Source organism: Bicyclus anynana, chromosome 17 (assembly GCF_947172395.1).
Source record: "Bicyclus anynana chromosome 17, ilBicAnyn1.1, whole genome shotgun sequence".
NCBI lineage: Eukaryota > Metazoa > Arthropoda > Insecta > Lepidoptera > Nymphalidae > Bicyclus > Bicyclus anynana.
In genome coordinates, this window is record NC_069099.1 from 9,164,424 (window position 1) to 9,186,542 (window position 22,119).

The 22,119-nt window shown below is 35.6% G+C and overlaps 1 protein-coding gene across 4 annotated transcripts in view; it reads left to right on the forward strand.

Annotated features, from left to right (window-relative positions):
- Positions 1-7,306: 7,306 nt before the first annotated feature.
- LOC112053223 (small conductance calcium-activated potassium channel protein) overlaps positions 7,307-22,119 on the forward strand; it is a 307,143-nt gene continuing 292,330 nt past the window's right edge. For 3 of the 4 annotated variants that reach the window (XM_052886403.1, XM_052886404.1, XM_052886405.1), the window contains exon 1: positions 7,308-7,912. The gene's annotated coding sequence lies outside the window, so the exon portion shown is untranslated. Of the gene's footprint in view, positions 7,913-22,119 lie in introns of all 4 variants that reach the window. The other variant, XM_052886402.1, reaches the window with a different exon arrangement.

Consider the following 22,119-nt stretch of genomic DNA (forward strand, 5'->3'; position numbering starts at 1 on the left):
CCAGTAATGTCAACCTTCGTAATTTTTACTAGGCAAATACCTATTTGACGTAACATTATTGCTTCAAAGGGTGACTTTAAACAGTTTTATGGCTGCAATAACAAATTACCTACTGCTTTAGCACTAAAGTTGGTTGTAAAGGTATATAAATTACGTGTAGCGTCGCGTGGTTGCTATAAATTTAATGTGAAACCGTCAAGAAATATTTTTAAGAGTAAACTTGTGCTTAACACATAAGTTATACCTTACTACTGGTACTATAGTACCATACTACTTGTCGAGTAATAAAATAATCTATGTCAATAAGGTTTTTGGTTACGGTAAGCCAAGGTTGATTAAGGTATCTCATCGTTCGTTATCGTTATCAACCCATATTCGGCTCACTGCTGAGCTCGAGACTCCTCTCAGAATGAGAGGGGTTAGGCCAATAGTCCACCACGCTGGCCCATTGCGGATTGGCAAACACGCAGAGAATTAAGAAAATTCTCTGGTATGGAGGTTTCATCACGATGTTTTCCTTCACCGTTGAAGACACGTGATATTTAATTTCTTAAAACCCAAAAGCAAGAATATTCTAATGAAATAATTAATGTATTATTACCATTTCGATATGAATACCATACTATGTATATTGAAACTTGTAACATTCTCTGTAAGCGTTGTTATTATTCTAAACAAAAGCAAAAAAAGATACAATGTATAATAGTGTATCTTTTCGTAATATTGTGGCCAGTTTGATATATCTGAGAATTTCATTATAATTGGATGTAAACCAATGTAATGTTATAGTCTTAATGTGAAGATTAATTCTCTCATTTGAATTATATTGAACTTTATTTAGAAACTGAATATTTAATTTATTTTGCTATTTCACAACGTTTCCCACTTTTATAAGAAAATTTTATTCAAATATTCAATAATTGCATTTTTGTATTCGCCGGTGTTTCGCGGAAAATCCTTACTGTTACATAAATGCGAAAGTGAGTCTGTCTGTATATTTTTTACTTTCTCACGACTAAACTACCAATTTGTAGGTATAAGTATAGAGATAAACAGATCTTTGAAGCAGGACATTGGCTTTTTTCATCCCAGAAAAATCCTTGTTTCCCGCGGGATTTGCAAAAACAGGATTTCACGAGGACGGAACGGAACTACTACTTCAAAAATAAATCAATCATTCACTGTTCATTACGAACTTCCACAAAGTAATTCCTGTGCCTATTCAATATTTCATCAAAAAGTACTTCTAATCAAAAGTGATCGATTTTGCGTCAGGGCCTGGATTTAATTAAAAAATAACAGAAAGGTTTTCTTATTCTACCATTTTTATGGATCCGTAGCTATTAAGGATAACCAGATTTTTTATTGCTCTATAGATACTAGTGAGTTGTAAAACTGTGCTTCGCAATAGCCGACTTTATCCTACTGCTTGTGTTTTAGGACCCATTAAACCCATTTCAAATTGGTTTTTCTGATGCATATTTCTTCTAAATCCGCCTTCTGTACCTACTAACGTATAGGAGACGGCACAAACTTAAAAAAACTTAAAATAAATAAGATGTTAATTTTCACCTTTCATCAGCATCATCATCATCATCATCATCATATCAGCCATTGCAAGACATAGGCCTTTTGTAAGGACTTTCAAACATCACGACACTGAGCCGCCTGCATCCGGCTAATCTCTTCGACTTGCTTGATGTCGTCAGTCCACCTGGTGGGGGCTCGACCAAAACTGCGTTTTCTAGAGCGGTGTCGCCACAGCACTTTGGGACCCCAACGTCCATCGGCTCTTCGAACTATGTGCCCCGCCCATTGCCACTTCCGCTTCGCAACTCGTTGAGCTATGTCGGTGACTTTGGTTTCTCTCTCCTCATTATTGATTCGATCACGCAGAGATAGTTCTAACATAGCTCGTTCCATTGCCCGCTGTGTGACTCTGAGCCTTCTTTAGAGAAGAAAAAGAAGAATTTTCACCTTTATTATTTTAAAATATGCACATGTTTGTGTTTTTGATGTTATTTTACTTAAGTGTATAAAAGCCTATCCTTTCCTATACTATCTATTTAGTTAGTTAGTTGCCATAATAATATAGTTTCGATGATATAAGATAATTATCTTAATTTTCACCCGTGCTGTGTGTTTTTAGAGCTAAACTAAACTTCTACGTTTAGTTCACAGTTGCTACCACGGATAAGCGCAGCTTAATTGCTTTATATTCTGTTGGTTGGAACCTACTTTGTTTAGGAAATAAATATATATCTGTTTTTATAATAATCGTGTTTGTAAAATGTAAACGCGTAGAATTGAGAACCTCCTCCGTTTCTTCGTTACTTATAAATCCATTAATTAATGTATTTGCACAAACAAGTTCTATTTTAATTTTCAATTAGTTAACCTCACAAAAAAGAGATGTTGTTGTCTGCTATATAGAGATAGAGATGAAACATTTTGAGATAGCTTGTTATGTAGAGTGGTATATACATATTATTAGTTGCATCGTTTAACTTTAGTAAGCGTGGGATATGTGTGCCTCAGAGAAACTTAATGTTGAATGTTACGAGTTCTTGATTAAAGTACTTTGACTGTATTATAGTTCTATAAATCTACGAGTAACTAGAAGTCAGAGATATGTGTACTAATAATACGGCTAATAATACAATTGGTGAATTTAAATGCAATCAGTCTATACGTTAACATCTAAATGATATCGATTTGATTTCGTCTGAAGTCAGCAGTTATCGATAAAACGTCTTGTAGTAAACACAGAATACACGCACAGAGCAGCTGCTGGTGAAAAATAGGACAATTGTCCTTATCTTTAAAAACACAGAATACATGCACAAAGTAGGTGAAGAAAAAGTGTAGTGGTTTAAAATACCTTATGGAAACACTAACAAACGCACTAGCCGTCCCTACAATTTTCGAAAGTTCCCCTCGATTTCTCCAGGATGCCATCATCAGATCCTGACATGAAAAAAATGGGACCACCCTGGAATGAAACCCTTCAAAACAAAAAAAGAATTTTCAAAATCGGTCCACAAATTACGGAATTATCGCTGGACATACATAAAAAAAAAAAACATACATACAGCCGAACGTAGAACCTCCTCCTTTTTGGAAGTCGGTTAAAAAGGACAATAGTCCTTATAATATGTATAAATAATAACAGCAAAGGCAATCAATGCGCAGGAGTAAATGAGGAGACTCGATAGTAAATTGTTTATAGAAATATTTTTAAACTAGCCGGCGCCCCGCGTAGTACCCGTTCCTGTAAGAATACGGAGATAAAATATAGACTATGACGTTTAAAAAATATATGGTTTTCTAGTGGTAAAAGAATTTTCAAAATCGGTTAAAAAAAGGTACCTACTTTAACATATGTATTTAAAAAATATTTAAACTTAGTCTTTACCTACTTTACTTCCTTCCTCTCATTTAATGAATCAACCTCAACTAACGTAGTAATTATGACCCTTAGCGAGGAGAATTTTATACCTATTGCTCTCTACTTACTGTTTTATGGCGGACCGTTACGGCTGTTGGGTTTGGTGCTGTAAACATTGCGGGTACATCTCGGGCGGGTGTAAACAAATGTTTAACTATATAACTTGGTTTAATATGATTTAACACTAATTAAACTAGCGACAAATCAATAGGGATGATGACAGTTTTTTAAATTGTATATAAATTAAGAATATTGTAATAGTAAAGCAATTTTGTAAAAGTGACAGGGTATCTGCGATCATTACTTTCTGAGCTACAGGGATTTAAAGGGTCAGATTTGCGGCGCTGCCTCGGATCCCTGAAAAACGCTCCATACAAAATGGTACGAACTAATGACGTCATAGGCAATTAATGATCGTTATATTTGTATGGGCGTTTAAACAAAATTACTAATATCTTTGTTATTTCTGCGTTTATGTTTATTGACCATATATTAAAAAGTCACAATTAATGTAAGGAAGCTAAAACTGTATGAATTTTCCTCTAATTATGATAAAAGATTTTTAATAGATTTTGAAATTTTATAATCTTATTTATTTTGAAAATATCCAGTCAATCTTTGCTTTTTTGTATAAATGAGTTAACATTGACCTTGATTGACCTTGATTGACCGAATGTATCATAAAAATTAATATATAAAAAACCTAGTCATCATCCCCATTCTACATATAGTTACTTATGTGGGCTACGGACTTTCAGTTTTAACTGTATAGTTTCATATAATCGAAATTTCATCTAAAGTAATTAGAACAACTGTACCGTTAAAACTGACGTACACTAAACACGGATAATTGAACTGAACAACTCTTCAGTTAAAACTGCAGGTCTCTTGCATGGATTACAATTACACTTGAAATTAATGGTTCTTTCAAAATGTACATTTTTCTAAAACTTTTGTTAAAAGTAAGTGATATTCAGCTGTTCAAGGTGGTTTTATTACGAAAGATGTTGTTTTACCTAAATAAGTAAACTTTGATAATTATTTTATTTATGGTAAGTTTTATATTTTATAACTAAACTGAAATTCTTTTTTTGTACTATGTACTACACTTTTATCCGGCAATAACGTGAAAGACGCATTCTGCAGAAATACTGGCCTATTTACTATTTTTGTCTTTATATAAACCTATTAAAATGAACATCAAATCGATAGGGAAATGTCATCTACATAGAGTATGATATCCACCGGATGACATAATATGTAAGATAGAATCTCAATTTTATATATGTCAACTAAAATACGTCAAAGATGGTGAATCAGCCGGCTGTCAAAAAGTTGTCAATACTAGGTTTATTGTATAACTGGCTATCTGATATCTACCTATTCACAGTTGTTTAACAAAAAGATCGTAATTGCATATAAATATACGAAAACTTGGTGCAGCCCTAGATCGCGTAGTTCGGAGAGAAATTGACTCTCGATCTGGACAATCGGAGAGTGGAATAATAGTACTACGTACAAGTTACATCAGCTCTTCTTTGTTGTTAAACAAAAATGGCCGCATTGGACGTGCTGACCCGACTATGTATTTAGAAACCTCGGTTTTAGTATCCAGTCATTCGTATGATATATTAATCCAACGTCCTGGTCAAGATTGCCGTCACTACAGTGCGCATCAAGGCTATGAAAATTGATTTTAACAAAATATTCATGTAAAGATTAAACTTTTATCTTACTAAAACAAAAGGAAAATGAAGTCTTAGAAAGTGCTGGCCGACATGTGCCTGAGAGGTTTAAAACCTCTACAGAAATAAGCTTGGCGGTAGTAGGTAATTTCCTGGGCGATTAACAAAAACTTTATCACTACTAAAGAAAGTGTTAGAGGTAGATGTGACGCACCACATCGTTCTTAATATATAAAAAATGCGAATGCCTGCGTTCCTTTAGTTTACACATACAAACGCGTTTCTTTTTTCATCCTACATTCGAAGCACAACCGCACGAAAATAGAATATCAATATCACCTTGTTTGAGTTTTACTAGGTGTAAAGCTTAAATATATGGTGATTCTCGTTATCGGCATCATATTTTATAACTTTTTATAACCACAGCAAATATATCTAAATAAAAGTCTGTAATTTGATTTAATAACGAATCAAATTATAAGGTTCCCTTAGATTATTTACTCAAGATATTTGTATTACATCTTTGACATTGTCTGTCTTTACGTGTCCTAGACCTGAGGGGCGACGACAGCTGATTTCTTACAAAAACAATTGATAGGGCCATCGAATAATTCTAAGAAAAGTTAGCTAAAACAATATATTTTTATTTCCATAATGTTTGTATTTGGAAATGATTATTTATTCAACGGGCCCTTGTCAGCAATAAACAAAACAATGTTTGTTGAGCTAAACGCTTGAAAAACTATCTGAAAGATAGTCATACACGAGCTTGTTGAAAGTTCTCCATTGCTTGCTATTATAAGTACATGGCTTAGTACATATACAGGAATTTATCTTATCCTATCCTAAAAACTATCTAATAGCTATGCAAATTGAGCCCATATGGAATGGTGACAAGAATGCTGGCTGTAATTCTGCTTTGAGTAACCAGACTTATCCTTTGGACAAAAAAGGAAGTGTTGATAAGCCCTATTGGCCTTATTTATAAACATTTAAGATTTAAACCTCAATTTTCTTCAAAGTAAAGTAAACTTTAAAGAATGGTGACTAGGTCCATTTTACTTTGAAGAAAATTGAAGATTAAATCTTAATCCATGTTTATATTATCTATAATACACGGTATGTAATTAATGATATCTGCAATAATCATCCAACATGCAACGTGGTAGCAGAAATAAGTATTGCATAGTACATGTCAATTAGGTACTATGAATGTTTTCACACATAGCATTCAATTTTCAAAAGAGAATGACAGCAAAATTTACTGCTACTAAAACATGTATCATGTATGTATATCTTTCAAAGACTTCTCTAAAAAGTAAGATAATATAACCTTGAACTTTGATTTTCTTAAAATATAAAATATTCTTAACATGTCTTTACTCGTAAGAGTAACGGGAATATCAAAACTTATTTATCAAGACATTTCAAACCACCGGTTACGTTTGATTATTTATATGCGATGTATATTTGTAAATTTCCCTTGATGGTAATATCAGTAAAATATACGACTTTTCAAGTTTAAGTTTGATTTTAACCTAAGCGTAAACAGTTAAAAGGAACATGGACTTATTAACACTGTATATACGAGTAGGTAGGCGATGGTAGCTTTTAGTACTTTGATGTACGAAAAGCTACCATCGCTTATTGCCTGTCCTAGTCCCAAATAATAAAGGGAAATAGAATAGAAAATAGAAAGTATTGTTATATTACAGATGTGACTAAGTAATAAATATCGAATTTTTGGTTTTTATTAATTGTAATTTTTGGCGTACTTTCACATTAAATTATTGTGGATTTGGATAGTTATGAATTTGTAAGAATGCTAAATACCACCTAATTCTGAATGCTTAATGTTTGTAGTATTCGTGACATCTAACAATTTATATTTAATAAAAAAATCAACCGTAAAAGTGATACGGAGCAATAAATAACGAACTGGAAATGAGTTTTCGATCTGAATTTGTGCGTGAATGCAATTCATGTTTAAAATCAGACGGAGTGCATGTTTATTTTGATACTAACAATTTACTTTTGATAGTCAGTAAAGCATGGGTTAACAGCATAACAGCAATGAAATACGTCTGTCTTCTTCACTCCTACCAATATAAGCAAGTGTAATGTTTTCAGCTTTTTCCCGCAAGGAACGACAATTTCAGAAGTGCAGGAAAAGCTTTCAGTTCAGTCCGCGTTCGGGCGGCACGGCGGGCGGATGTGTATTTTCGATCTGTGAGTTTGCGGAATATTTAAAAACATCGTTCGCATGTTCGTAAATTTATTTCTCACGCAAAAATGGACGCCGATGCCCCGAGTGTTATATTCGAATGCAATTAAAAAGTTACCACCGGACCGAATGATTTTATTCAATTTGCAGCCTATTTAGATTCAATATGGCTAAGGTGCGATCGTAAGTGTGTGTAAACTGATGGACTAAACTTTCGTACTTCAGTTAATGAGCCCTAATTGCGTTTTCTATCTAAATCTCTTTATTAATCTTTTACTTACCTTTTTACATTAAATCTATTGGTCCAATCAAGTGACTTATAAAACTGATATCAAACAAAAATTTCATATCATTATACTTATCCCTTTATATGCTTTATGTGTATATTAAACGTGGTCGGTGTGTGGACCAAGTTTGGATGAATTAATTGTACATATTACTAGTTGTTAAAAAGTGTATCATATTTATAATATAAGTGTATAGTGTATATATCAGACATATCCTTGAGACTTGAAAACGACAACGAATATTATTGATATCGATTCGTAATATCAGGTAAGAATCCGTTCAATAATAAATTATTTATCCTTCATAGACGTATAAGCCTACACATTGTACTACTGTTGTGTAGCCGTGACTTTCTTATACATTGATTTGAACTTTTTGAAAGTTCAAGGCCTACTTTCAAATGTTTGCTATTCGTATTTCACGAAAATTGTATCAACTCTATATTTTTAGATGTTGCATGCAGATAATATGATAAATAAGAAAGGTCTGTGATAGTGGAAAAACTGCATTGTAGTCGTCGGAGTATCTATTTACGTACATTTATCGGTAAAATACGTCGAATACTGGTCATGTCTATGCTAGGTTAAATTTCGTTATTGAGATATAAGTATCTAAAAATTTCCCCGAATCATTTCACCGCGGCTAGTTGCCTAGACTATTGACAGAAAGGCTGGCTCATTTTTTGCTCAAAGGATTAACCTCTCAGCGCGGAAATGCAGCCAGTATTCTTGCTACCATTTCACGTGGGCATGATTTGTATAGTTATTAGGATAAATCAGCTTAAGTTCCTTAATTTCTGTATTCTTTCTCAATAATAAAAAAAGTATCTAAAACAACAATATTAGATAATAAAAATAAGTAACTAGACATAATAAGTATCTACCTACCTGCATGCTAATTCACTATCTTTGACGTATGCTAGTTGACAATAGGAAATTGAGATTCTATGTGGCAACCAGTTAACCAGTGCTTACTGGTGGATATCATACAGTATATAGATGACATTTTGTCAATTAATTTGATGTTAATTTTAGTAGGTTGATAATATAGATCAGAATAGTGAATAGGCTAGCAGATACGGTTTAAGAAAAGTTGTCAAACGGAAAATAGCAATTTCCTATAAACGGATCCAATCAACGCCGGTCGTAGTTCCCTATGCCGGTATTTGGCTGAATAAGTTTATGTACAAACTAACAAACACCTCGCGGTTTTACTTACGTATTTCGTATTCGAGACTATGGGAATAATAGGGGAAGGGTAAATAGCCTATGACACTCACAAGTATTTCTTATAGTAAAGAAATGTTCAAAGTTGGTTTAGTAAACCTGATATTACCTCCATACACATTATCACAAACTTACAAACTTTGCTACTTTATAGTAGTTATAGTATTGATTCATTATTTTGTTATTTATTGATTATATTTGTATTCATTTTTATTGACGGTGTTTTCGTGATATCTTATAAATGAAAGTAACATTTATAATTCAAAAAAATAATTATAACCATGAAAAACTTCGATTTACTCAGTTCACCGATACCACTTATACCCATTGTCCTTTACGTATACTATATGTCATGCTCACAATAATTAATTTGTCACTCTATAGGAACAAAACTTAATAAATTAATATTTCGTAGTACTGTTTTGGAGTTACAATTTCATTATAATAAACTATCGATTCTAGAATAGTTCATGAATTCAGCCATTAGTTTACTAAGTAACATTCATCATCATCACATCAGGCGATGGACGTTGACTGCAGGACATAGACCTTTTGTAGGGACTTCCAAATACCACGGTTCTAATCCTCCTGCCCCTCGCTTGGAGTCGTGAGTCCACCTAAGGGGGTCGCCCAATACTGCTTTTTCCAGTGCGTGGTCGCCACAACTCAAATATACTAATTAAAAAAAAACATTCCACAATCGAGAAGTAATTGCGAGTGGATGGAAGCTATAAATAAAGCGTAACTCATACGTTTGCACGCATGCCGTGCGTGCTGAGTTCCAAGAAAATAAAATGCACTTGAAAAATAATGTTTGTTAATCAATAATTCTCTTGTAATAAATGTTGCCTCAGATTTTATAAACTTAATTTAGTTAACTTAATTTAGTATGTCCTAAGGTGTGTTTCTTTGTTATTCATCATAATAGCATATTATGCATAATAGGTATAATATGCATCAGCCTTTTTTATCAACCCACAACAGGGCCAAGTCCCCCTTCTTATAAAAAAAAAAAAAAATTAATTTTTTAAACGAGTTTTTTTTAAAAACGCAGTCGTGTGAAATTATAGGTTGAATGAGGGCTAATACGAGTACTTAGCACAAATAAATACATTTTCACTTATTTTCACCAGTGAGCAATTTTAAATATACCCTTATGTCACGTATTTTTTCACAACTCCGGTGATTTATATTTTATTATGTACTTCCGTTTTACATTCTCCAATATCCTGTTTTTGTATGGGAGGGATATTCGATTCTTGATTACGGCGTTTTATTCATAACGTACTCGTATGTGTGAATATAAAACAGCCGTCGTTTCTCACGATTTTATATTAATCTTAGAAAAAGGCAGCTTGTTTACGTTGAAAGGTTGGCTGACTTTCTTACACTTCGCTTACTTTACAAAGGGGTAAAACTTAATAATATTTTACATGTATAAATTTGCTCGCCATTCCAGCACGTTGGGACCCCGACGTCCAATGGCTCTTTGAACTATGTGCCCCGCCCATTGCCAATTCAGCTTCGCGACTCGTGCTGGAATGGCGATCCGGTACTAGAAAGCGCAGTGTTGGTTGACCCCCACCAGTTGGACTGACGACATCAAGCGAGTCGATGGGAATCGGAATCGTGATGTTTGGAAGTCCCTACAAAAGGCCTATATCCTGCAGTGGACGTCCATCGGCTGATGTCATGATGATTATGATAAATTTTCTCTAAAAAGGCTTTTCACTTTAATCTTCCACGTTTATCAAAATAACCATTGCTAGACACAGACCTCTTGAATGGAATTCCAAACATAACAGTCTCAAACCGCCAGCAAACAGCGGCTCTTTGCAACTCGCTTGATGTCCTCGGGCCATCTAGGGGGGTCAACCAACTATGCGCTTTCCCGTGTAGCTAGACGCCCCCCTGTTGCAAAATATAGTATAAAAATTATAAAATTTATTGTCTTTGTTTGAAAGTTGGTTATTATGTTGGCATAAACATTACATGTATATATTTAATTCATTATAGGGTAAAATATACGTTAACACGCTGGGCCCTATAATTAGAGCGTAGTACGTACATGGGTAGAGTTGTAAGAGGTTGTAGCCCGCCATTTATTTTCCTATAACCTTGGCATTAAAATACTGATTTTATGTACTCTATATATATTGGTATATTCATTGTGCTCAAGTATTTTTCCATAATAATACATTGAACTTAGTAGGTTTCATAATATTATTAAAAGTTAGCCTATGACACTCGCAAATAGCGGGGCTTTCTAGGGGTAATTTTTCAAAATCAGTTTAGTAGATGCAGAGATTATCCTAAAATACCACAAACTAAAACAAATATTTAGTATAGATTAATATATAACAAATCAATCATCTGCCTGTTGTCTGTTTGTTTGTCTCGACCGTTTGTCCAGTGGTTAGCCAATGTGACTTCGGACCCAAGCCATGTTCGGGTTATGTAAATTCTAAGCTTTTCTTCCTTATTAATTGATATTAATTGGATATGAACACGGCTAAAACTCACGGGGCATCGGCTAGTAAAATAATAAAATATAACAAATCGGGAAATAGCTGTGGCGTGCACAAGGTTTTTTTACCAGGGTAGGCTCTAAACGTACAAATTGTACAAAATGGAAAATTTCTTCTCCAATACTGGTTCGTAATGAATCCTCAGGGCATGCATTGCGTTTATGGATCTATGAAGTGCACGCCACTTGGTATTAGAACCTATTATACTAGAACAGGTGCTCAAATATGCCACGAAGGTCGTCAAAATATATTATTTTTGCCATTCATGTTCAACATTTCATTAATTAAGACAAATTTCACACCCATTAACCTCATTCCGTGTAACGAAGACAAATTGGTCGTGAAATGGCGGAACCACGAACGTGATGGTAAGTGGTTGTCCCTTGTAGTGCCGTAAGTTACGTGATGAATAGGCTGCTGCCCGAACTATTCCAATTACCCTTACCAACTAGCCCTTTAGCTAACTGGTAAGGGTAATTGGAATAGTATAATAACATGGGTAAAAAAGGTCTAACTCGTATGCTAGTACCACTGCGCTTTAATTAGAGGAATATTTATATTTATCATCATCATCATCATCATTATCAACCGATATTCGGCTCACTGCTGAGCCCGAGTCTCCTCTCACAATGAGAGGGGCTAGGCAGACTAAACACACGCAGAGAATTAAGAAAATTCTCTGGTATGCAAGTTTTCGATTACGATGTTTTTCCTTCACCGTTTGAGACACGTGATATTTAATTTCTTAAAACGCACACAACTGAATAGTTGGAGGTGCATGCCCTGGACCGGATTCGAACCCCTACGGGATCAGAGAGAGGGGAAGCAGAGGTCATATCCACTGGGCTATTATGGCTCTCAATATGGCTCTATAAGTATATGTATTATAAATGCGAAACTAGTATGTTTTATTCCTCTTTTACGCTGCAAGTTCTAAAGCGATGTGGCTGAAATTTAGAATGGAAATAGATTTTGCTTTGGATTAACACATACTTTTCATCTCGGAAAAATCCATGGTTACCGCGGGATTTGTGAAAAACTGAATTCCACGCGGACGAAGTCGCGGGCGTCCGCTAGTAATTAATAATTAAACGAAAATTCAACACAAGCGGCACTATCCGGAATACGCACTATAACTAATCTCTTTGTTTTCTATTCTTCTCTTTTGTTTATCTTTAGTTGATTCTGCACTCTAGTTATAAGTATAAATATCTAACAATAGGCTATATCAGTAGAAATATCTAACAATAGGCTATATTTTATCTCCGTATTACCACGGAAACGGGAACTAAGTGGATGAAACTGCGAGGGCTCCGTTAGTACACACCGCTATTCCAATATTATGAATGGTAGAGGTCTTTAATCCAGTGCTCATTTGATGTACTAAGTGCCTTGTATATTACTGCTGCCAAGCAGCTATGTTTCGTTCTCTGGAGTGAGAGGTATGAAGTACTACTGTCTTGTATATTTTTGCTGCCAAGCAGCTATGTTTCGGTCTCTAGAGTGAGAGGTATAGAGTACTACTGTCTTGTATATTTCTGCTGCCAAGCAGCTATGTTTCGTTCTCTGGAGTGAGAGGTATGGAGTACTACTGTCTTGTATATTTTTGCTGCCAAGCAGCTATGTTTCGGTCTCTGGAGTGAGAGGTATGGAGTACTACTGTCTCGTATATTTCTGCTGCCAAGCAGCTATGTTTCGGTCTCTGGTGTGAGAGCTATGGAGTACTACTGTCTTGTATATTTCTGCTGCCAAGCAGCTATGTTTCGGTCTCTGCAGTGAGAGGTATAGAGTACTACTGTCTTGTATATTTCTGCTGCCGTGCAGCTATGTTTCGGTCTCTGGAGTGAGAGGTATAGAGTACTACTGTCTTCTATATTTCTGCTGCCAAGCAGTTGTTTCGGTCTCTGGAGTGAGAGGTATGGATGCTGGTCTGTCACATGAGGTTTAACATTTTTGTCTCAGTTCGACGAACGTAATATTGTACGGCGTATTCCTACCACATGATTATCAGCCTATTTTAACGGGCAACTATTAGGGCCAGGCCTCCCTTCTTACTGAAGAGAGAATATGGAGCTTAGACTCACCACACTGCTCCGCTGTGGGTTGGCAGGATTTAGGTTTATGAGCTGAATCCTGTCTACCTACATAGATCGGATCCGAGACGTGGTCGCTAATTAGGGGCTAACTTGGTCGCTAACAAAGTAACTCAGTATACCACAATCTGCAATGATTCGTTACTTTCGTCTACTTATTAAAAGTAAATACTTATGTTATGTATCTGTTATTCCAGCATCGTGAGCACAAAACAGATACTGACAAGCTAGAAAGCAGATTTTGATACGTATAAGAATACACCTGTTAATAAATTGACTGTTAATATTTTGTTCGCGCATGTTAATTTGCTCGTGCGTTATGAAAAATGTTATATTTTCAATATGTTCGGCATAATGAATCATGTGTTTCGACATTGATTGATTCATCATTGTGGTCGGGATAAAGCTATTATTAAAATGGCGTAGTGTACGTACTTTTGTATTTTAAGTAAATAAGTGTATGCACTGCATAACATTGAAAGTATTTAATAGAACCTTTTACTATTTAAACAAAAGGCAATATATTCATTATTTCAAATTATTTGTACAGTTACTAAAAGAGAGTATTTAGGAAAGTGTGGAGAAACTTTGAATTAAAACAAAAAGATCATGGGTGTGATTACCAGCTCACTGCTGAGCTCGAGTCTCTTCTCACAATGAGATGGGTTAGGCCAATAGTCCACCACGCTGGCCCAATGCGGCTTGGCAGACTTCACAGACGCAGAGAATTGAGAAAATTCTCTGGTATACAGGTTTCATCATCGTTTGAGACACGTGATATTTTTATTAATTTCTTAAAATGCACACAACTGAAAAGTTGAAGGTGCATGCCCCGGACCGGATTCGAACCCACACCCACCGGAATTGGAGGCAGAGGTCATATCCACTGGGCTATCACGGCTCTCCACTGGGCTAGAGCCGTGACTAATTAATACCATAATCAAAATGAGACGAATATCTTAGCATTCCATGGATTCACCGTGCGGGTGCCGAGTCCATCGCGTGGAAGAGAGAAAAACTCCGAGCAGAGTCCTGAACTTGTGACCACAGGATGTAGGGTTAAGGAATTCCTTGACGATCGATTAACACTCCCCGTTCTCTGCTGGTGTTGCTCTCTCTGCGTACCCAAATTTGGTAAGATCCTATTAGAGCAGATTTGGATAATCGTTCTAATAATGGAACTAGCTGCACTTCTAGAGAGGCCAAGGTCTTTAAGCAAGTTATAGAGAGATTTTGCCTCTCGCATCTACTTCTACGATGTACAGACTATCTACATAGTCATTTTTAGTTAGTACGTATTGCCAAAATATTAACGTAAATACATCCTTTGCGATCAGACTCAACGTAAACTATGGACAAGAAATGTGCGTAAGTAACTCTTATCTAAATTGTTGGTCCTCAATACAGTTGGATAGAGTCGATAAATATAGACGGATTACAAAAAGAGACGGCTGTCAGTCAGATTTTAATTGACAGCTCAACGGAAACGCCTGACGAAACGATGGCGTCCGATTGATTTTCAGTGTGAAAAGAATTTCCATTCCACTGCTTGAGTGCTTGTTGTTTGAATAATGGAACTTGCTATTTCTGGTATCTTCAGAGACTAGGTGTCAGTGAGTTCTAGAATGATAAAGGTAACTGTCTCGTTCGTTTAGTGCTAACCATTGAACGAATGAGACAGTTACCTTGTGGCTGCTTATCACGAGGATCTGGTTTTTCATGACGGAGGTTCTGGGTTCGATTGAGAATCTTTTAATTGGTCCAGGTATGGCTGGTGGGAGGTCGTGGCTTGTTACCACCCTACCGACAAAGACGTACCGCCAAGCGATTTAGCGTTCCGGTACGATGTCGTGTAGAAACCTAAAGGAGTGTTGATTTCATACTACTCCTAACAAGTTAGCCCACTTCCATCTTTGATTGCATCATCACTTAGATACTATCAGGTGAAATTGTAGTTAAGGACTAACTTGTAGAGAATAAAAAAAACCATTGAACGAATGAGACAGTTACCTTGTGGCTGCAGATCATGAGGATCTGGGTTCGAGTCTTGGTTTGGGTTATGAAGTAGATAACTAGAAGAAATTCAATAGAGATTCTTAGCATGTAGTTGAGATGTTGGGTGGTGTTACATCCCAATTCCTCTGAGAGTACATTAAGCCGTTAGTATCGGTTATTGTTGCAAATATTTGATGATAATCGTTAAAAACAACAACAAACCGCATTGGAGAAGCGTGGTGGGTCTAAGCACCATATAATATCCTGTATAATGTGGTAGAATCTTTACAAATACTCAACTGACGTATCAATAGTAAACTGAGCCTACTTGAAATAAATGAATTTTGACTTTTGAATAATTATCTGAATATATTGGTGTATACTCTTATAATTATTTCTGAAGCATTTGCCGCAGAATTCATCGGTATAATAATTGCTTCCTCAAACCAGACCCTTTTTCAAAGCGCTTGAATAATTTCCCCGAGTTTGAAAACCTCATATATAATTCATATTCCATATACTGGTTTTTCTATGTGTAACTAACGCACGAGTTGCTAAATCATCGAGACTCTATCATTATGTGGCATACGTGCTTTATGAATAGAAACGTAAAAGCTTTTGCTTAGTGACGACACTCCCCTCGTCCTTGGCATATACACAGTGTATTAAAACGCGCGTCTGTGACAACAGTATGAACTTTCATGAAGTAAGATCTCTAATAGACGGGTTTATGTTTTTTTAACTACTATATATAATAATATAAACGTGAAAGTTTATATGGATGTTTGTTTGGATGTTTGTTACTCTTTAACGCCGCTACTGATGAAGCGATTTGGCTAATATTTGGAATGGAAATGGATTTTACTCTGGATTAACATATAGGCTACTCTTTATCCCGAAAAAATCCATGGTTTCCCGAGATATGGGAAAACTGATAATTTTAATGATATGAATGTTTTTTACTCTTTCACGCCACGACTTCTTAACCGAATGCGCTGAAATGATTGGTATTGAGATATATTATAGCATGGATTAACACATAGGCTACTTTTTATCTTGGAAAAATCCATGGTTCCTGAGGGATTTATAAAAAAATGAAATCCCACGCCGACGATGTCGCGGGCGGGCTAGTTGAGAAATAATACAATAAGGAACTTATGCTTACTTGTCCTAATAACTATACAAATTATCCGCACTGGACAGCCAGGCTGATCCTTTGCCCAAAAATGAGCCAGCCTTTTCAGCCCTTCTATCACCAGTCGAGGCAACCAGCCGCTGTAAAATGGTTCGGACATTTTTTTTAATACTGCGACTCCAAAAGGGTTTACATAAAGGTATAAATATGTAACTCTCAGAGAGCCATACTTGTGCCACCTGTCTCCCTGATATGACACGGTGCTAATGCTTCATGGCATGATACTACGTACTAAAACTACACTACTGTACTTATTTTTACTGTAACAGTAATCTTAATCTGTTTTAGCCAGTGGCGTAGCTAGCCTTGCTGGGGCTCTGAATCAAAGTTAGTTGGGGGGCCCAATAGACGTACGGCAAATCCCGAAAAGCTCTTAAGCATTTTTTTTTCTTCGGGAATCACCACATTAAGTGAGATTGTGGGACAATAGAAATAATTTTTGCTTCCTTTCCACTTTCCACCTGCTTCCACAGGGTTCTCTTCCCTGTAGTCCGGGGGCCCCGTATTGTTGATACGGCTGATACGGCCCTGTTATTATATAAGTAGGTGCCTACAACACATTGTGTACTCTACAAAAACCTGATTTACAAACTTTAACTGTAACTAACTTTAACATTCAACTGAACTGGATATTTAAACCAGGTTAACAATCAATACAACAGAAGTTTTCAGTTCGCCATTTTTAGACTTTACTAAAACCTGCTTGTAAATAAGGCCCACTTGAAATAGAAAAATTGAAAAGCGAGTTGTTTTTTAACGCGCTTGCGTTGATAGTACCTATTTATATACACAAGAACACAATCTTTTTTTTTTATTCTTTTTTTATTCTTTACAAGTTAGCCCTTGACTACAATCTCACCTTATGGTAAGTGATGATGCAGTCTAAGATGGAAGCGGGCTAACTTGTTAGGAGGAGGAAGAAAATCCACACCCCTTTCGGTTTCCACACGACATTGTACCAGAACGCTAAATCGCTTGGCGGTACGTCTATGCCGGTAGGGTGGTAACTAGCCACGGCCGAAGCCTCCCACCAGCCAGACCTGGACAAATTAAGAAAATCTCAATCTGCCCAGCCGGGGGTCGAACCCAGGACCTCCGTCTTGTAAATCCACCGCGCATACCACTGAGCCACGGAGGCCGTCAAAAATTCATTCATCGTCAAAATCGTCATCATTTAATTGCATTTATAGGTATAAGTAACGATTATTATTAGGAAACAATAGAAATACGTTTTGTATAAGCTTTAGTACATTTAGCTCCTAAAAAAACATTTATGAATGTAGTAAAACTACCAGACGCCGCGTGGTTCCACTTACTTAGTTGCTGTTCTCGTGTAAATACTGAGATAAACATAACCTGTGAAACTCGCAAATAACATGGCTTGTTATAGGCAAAAGAATTTTCATTGTTGGTTCAGTAGATCCAGCCCCCTACAGCCTCACGAAATTAACCTCTTTTTATTATTAGTATATATAAATAAAATATTGACTGTAATTTAATACCATGTTCAGTGTTCACTACTGTATACAAGGAACATTTGCATTTCATACGTGATATTATTGGGTATGATGAAGATAAATTGAGCGTGAAACGGCGAAACCATAAATGTGGTGGTTGAACTCTGACCCCGCGTGCGTAAAGTGTGAGTATGCATGGTGATAAATCGGTCTTAACCGAGCCATTTACATTACCTGAGTAAACCATTAACCACCTGAAGGCTGGGCTAAACTAATAAAAATATTCTAAATTCAAAATTCATTTTATTTCAAGTAGGCTTAGTTTACAAGTACTTTTGAAAAGTCAAGTTTGGCTATTTGTAAGGATCTACCAGCGGTTCGGAAGGCATGTTCTGCTGAGAAGGGCCGGCAAGAAAGTTTTTTTAGTTCTTTTAGTTTTACTTCCTGTGTGGATGCCATTAATGCCTCTCATGCTCCTAATGGCCTTTAAGCATCATTATCATTAAAAGACTCATCAATATTGTATAGTAACCTCGACAAAGTAAATCTTTTTTAATACATTGCTTAAACTTATATATTGGCAATTCCATAAATAAACAGGATATACAGTATCAGAGTCAAAGCTCAGGTTTATTTTCAAGTAATTTTTGACTGAAGTGCGGTTTGCCTACCTGTTGTGTGGAAAATTATCGCCTACGCCATAGTAACAAATTGTAGGAAATTTAAGACGCCGTAGAATGCACTGTCCTGTGTTCACCAACCTGAGGCGAAGGTTAATCCTCATCATCAGATCAGGTAGGCCATCTGAATGACATCTGTTTGATTGATTTGTTCCTGAAAAAAAAATGAGCATCGGTATGGTAAATGGTAAACGTTTTAATTAGAAATTATTAATAAATTTACAATAATTGTCCGTTTTTCATTTCATTTCGTTTTGAGTTTGAACCCTTGCTGTTTCATTGTAATAAGGTTTAGAACAAAGCAAACAAAAATTTGTACCAATTTCCCTGCATTACACCCGCCGAGTCCCAAACTTTCTTTATGAAAAATATTTTAATAACAGATTTTTCTTGGAAATCAGATAAACCTGATGGAAGTACCCACAAGTTTAATAATTTTATATCTATACCTACTTATAATAAATCTGTAGGGAGGTCAATTCTGTACATGAAATATATATCCAAAATTAATATCAGGGGTGTATACATACATAAGCAAGAAATGCAATCAGTGAAATTTTTGTCTGTCTGTCTGTCGTGTTTCTATAACGAACATACATATAGTATGTTCGTTATAGAAACACTCGACGGGTTTTAACGAAACTTGGTACAATTATTCTTACTCCTGGGCAGTATAGCATATATAGCTATAGTATGCTTTTCATCACGCTACGATAAATAGGAGCAGAGCAGCGTAGGGATATGTTGAGAAAACGGGAGAAGTTACTCCATTTTTACAGAGATACGACTGTAAGGGTTAGATTAAAGAGGTCTAAGGGCGGACGAAGTCGCAGGCGTCCGTTAGTTGTAAATATTAAAAAACTAATGAAACATACAAAATGTCAGCTATTATTTTATTTATTACCTATTTGGACTGCGGTAGCTGACAGTATGTATGTTGCATTGCAGTTGCGCTGTATTTGAATATATCTGTGGGAGAACAGCCTAAGATAAAAAAATAAAAAAGCTAAATAAAACTAATAGTGTAAATTAGGCGACATTTCACTGGTCCGTAATCTTGTTGTAAAGTACCTACACACAATCCTACAAGTACAAGTTATAGACGTAAAGAATAAGAGCTAGGAACAAAAAGCATAAATTTATTTTCGTAACAGAATTAGAAAAGCTAAACATGTAGGAGGTTTATTTACGCAACATGGCCGATTTCGTTCGGATCACTCAAACTGTTGCTCGATAAATCTTAGTCCATCTTCGAGTTCACAAATAAATGTCTATGTTTTATACGCGATATGTTATTGGACGTGATTTGTGTTTGTTTTAGTTTATTTACTGTTAGTTTACATTGAGTACGATCAATGCGTGTGTAATATTTGATCTTGACTTTCTTTAGATTCAGTTAGAATCACACTAATATCATAAGAGAGCCGTGATAGCCCAGTGGATATAACCTCTGCCTCCGATTCCGGTTTGAATCCAGTCCAGAGCATAGACCTCCAACTTTTCAGTTATATGTATTTCAAGAAATGATATATCACATCTCAAACGGTGAAGGAAAAACTTCGTGAAGAAACCTGCATACCTGTGAATTTTCTTAATTCCCTACGTGTCCAATCCTCATTGGGCCAGCGTGGTGGACTATTTGGCCATACTTCTCTCATTCTGAGAGGAGATTCGAGCTCAGCAGTGAGCCGGATGTCTTTGATAATGATGAATATCATAAACGCTAAAGTTCGTGTGTGTGTGTGCATTTTTATTCGTTCATACCGCAAACACTGAATTGATTTAGCTAAAATTTAAAATGGAGATAAATTATACTCTGAACTAACAGATAGGCTACTTTGATGCCACAAAATAGCATGGATAGGACATCGGGGGACGTCACTGGTATTAGCTAAATAAATATGTTATTCAATTATTGTAAAATAAATATTAATAATTGTCATGAAATAATTAATTTTTATAATAGTCCTGTCTTATGAAGTAAGTACTTTGGACGACAATTTAAAGGCACAATTTCGTCGTAACGAAATTTTGTTTAATAATAATTAATTAATTAAGGCATTTACCTCTGTAGAGCAGATCCTTCTGCTAAAATACTTCAGTTAATTAATTATTAATGGATTTAAATTAAGAATCTAATCAGCTTAGATAAGCAGAGTGGATTATGTTATTATGGATTTTACTGTCACACACTAGATTTTCCATTAAACCTAATTCTTCTTAATGGATGGACGCACACTGGACGTAGGCTGGACATATAAGGACCATGTATCCAAATACCATGGTTTTAAGCGACCAGCATTCAGAGGTTCCTTGTGACCTGTAAAATTTATATGATGCATATATTTCGCTCATTGAATTTTAATGTATTTAAAAATAACATTGATTTTTTACGTTATATTATAAAAAGTATCAGAATGATACATAATTATGCTAAAAGTTTAAGTCTTAAACATTGCCGGCGCTATTTAAAACAACCTTGTTGTATTTTAAGATAAAAAATAACTAAGCGCAGAAATTAAAATGGTAGGTTAGCACTATTTTCCCGAGAAACTTTTCTTTTCAGTTTGTTCAAATGGCCACTTATAGTCTTAAGGAGAAAAATATACAGCTGAACATTGAAAAGATTTCTACTGATTGAAGTACTTAGAGCCTCGAGAGCTATTCATGATTATAGTGTTCATTTCCTGCTTCGCTTAAAATTACCCGAGTTGTATAACAAATTACAATTTGTCTGAAAAAAAAAAAACATTTTCATTCTCTCTTGAAGACACTTATAGCAAGAGAGGCTTCAATTAATAACATTCATTAAATGATTTTGATAGAAAGACTTAGTATATTAAATTATAGATTAAAGATTTATATGAAGATAATGCAAACTACAAAGTTCATTTATTTCATGTTGACGACCTCCGTGGCGCTACACGGGTTCTTGGGTTCGATCTCCGGTTGGGCCGGTTGAGGTTTTCTTAATTGGTCCAGGTCTGCAGGGCTAGCACGGGCAAGGGAGAAATTTATCCACGGGGAGAGGATAAAACGTTTATCCCCCACACTCGTTTTATCCACTCACAGCGCATGGGCACGTCGGTGGATATAATATCCCCGGTGGATAAACGGAGGGAAAGACTTGTCAACCCATTTGTATATATCTTATAAATTGGCATTAGGTATATTAATAGTCCGAAATAAACGTAAATTTGATAATATTTGGTTTTTTTGTGCATATTATTTATCTGTTTTCTGTTGGCATTGTTTTGATTGTTTTTTGCGGTGGTTTGTAGTAGGTATCTATAGTATCTA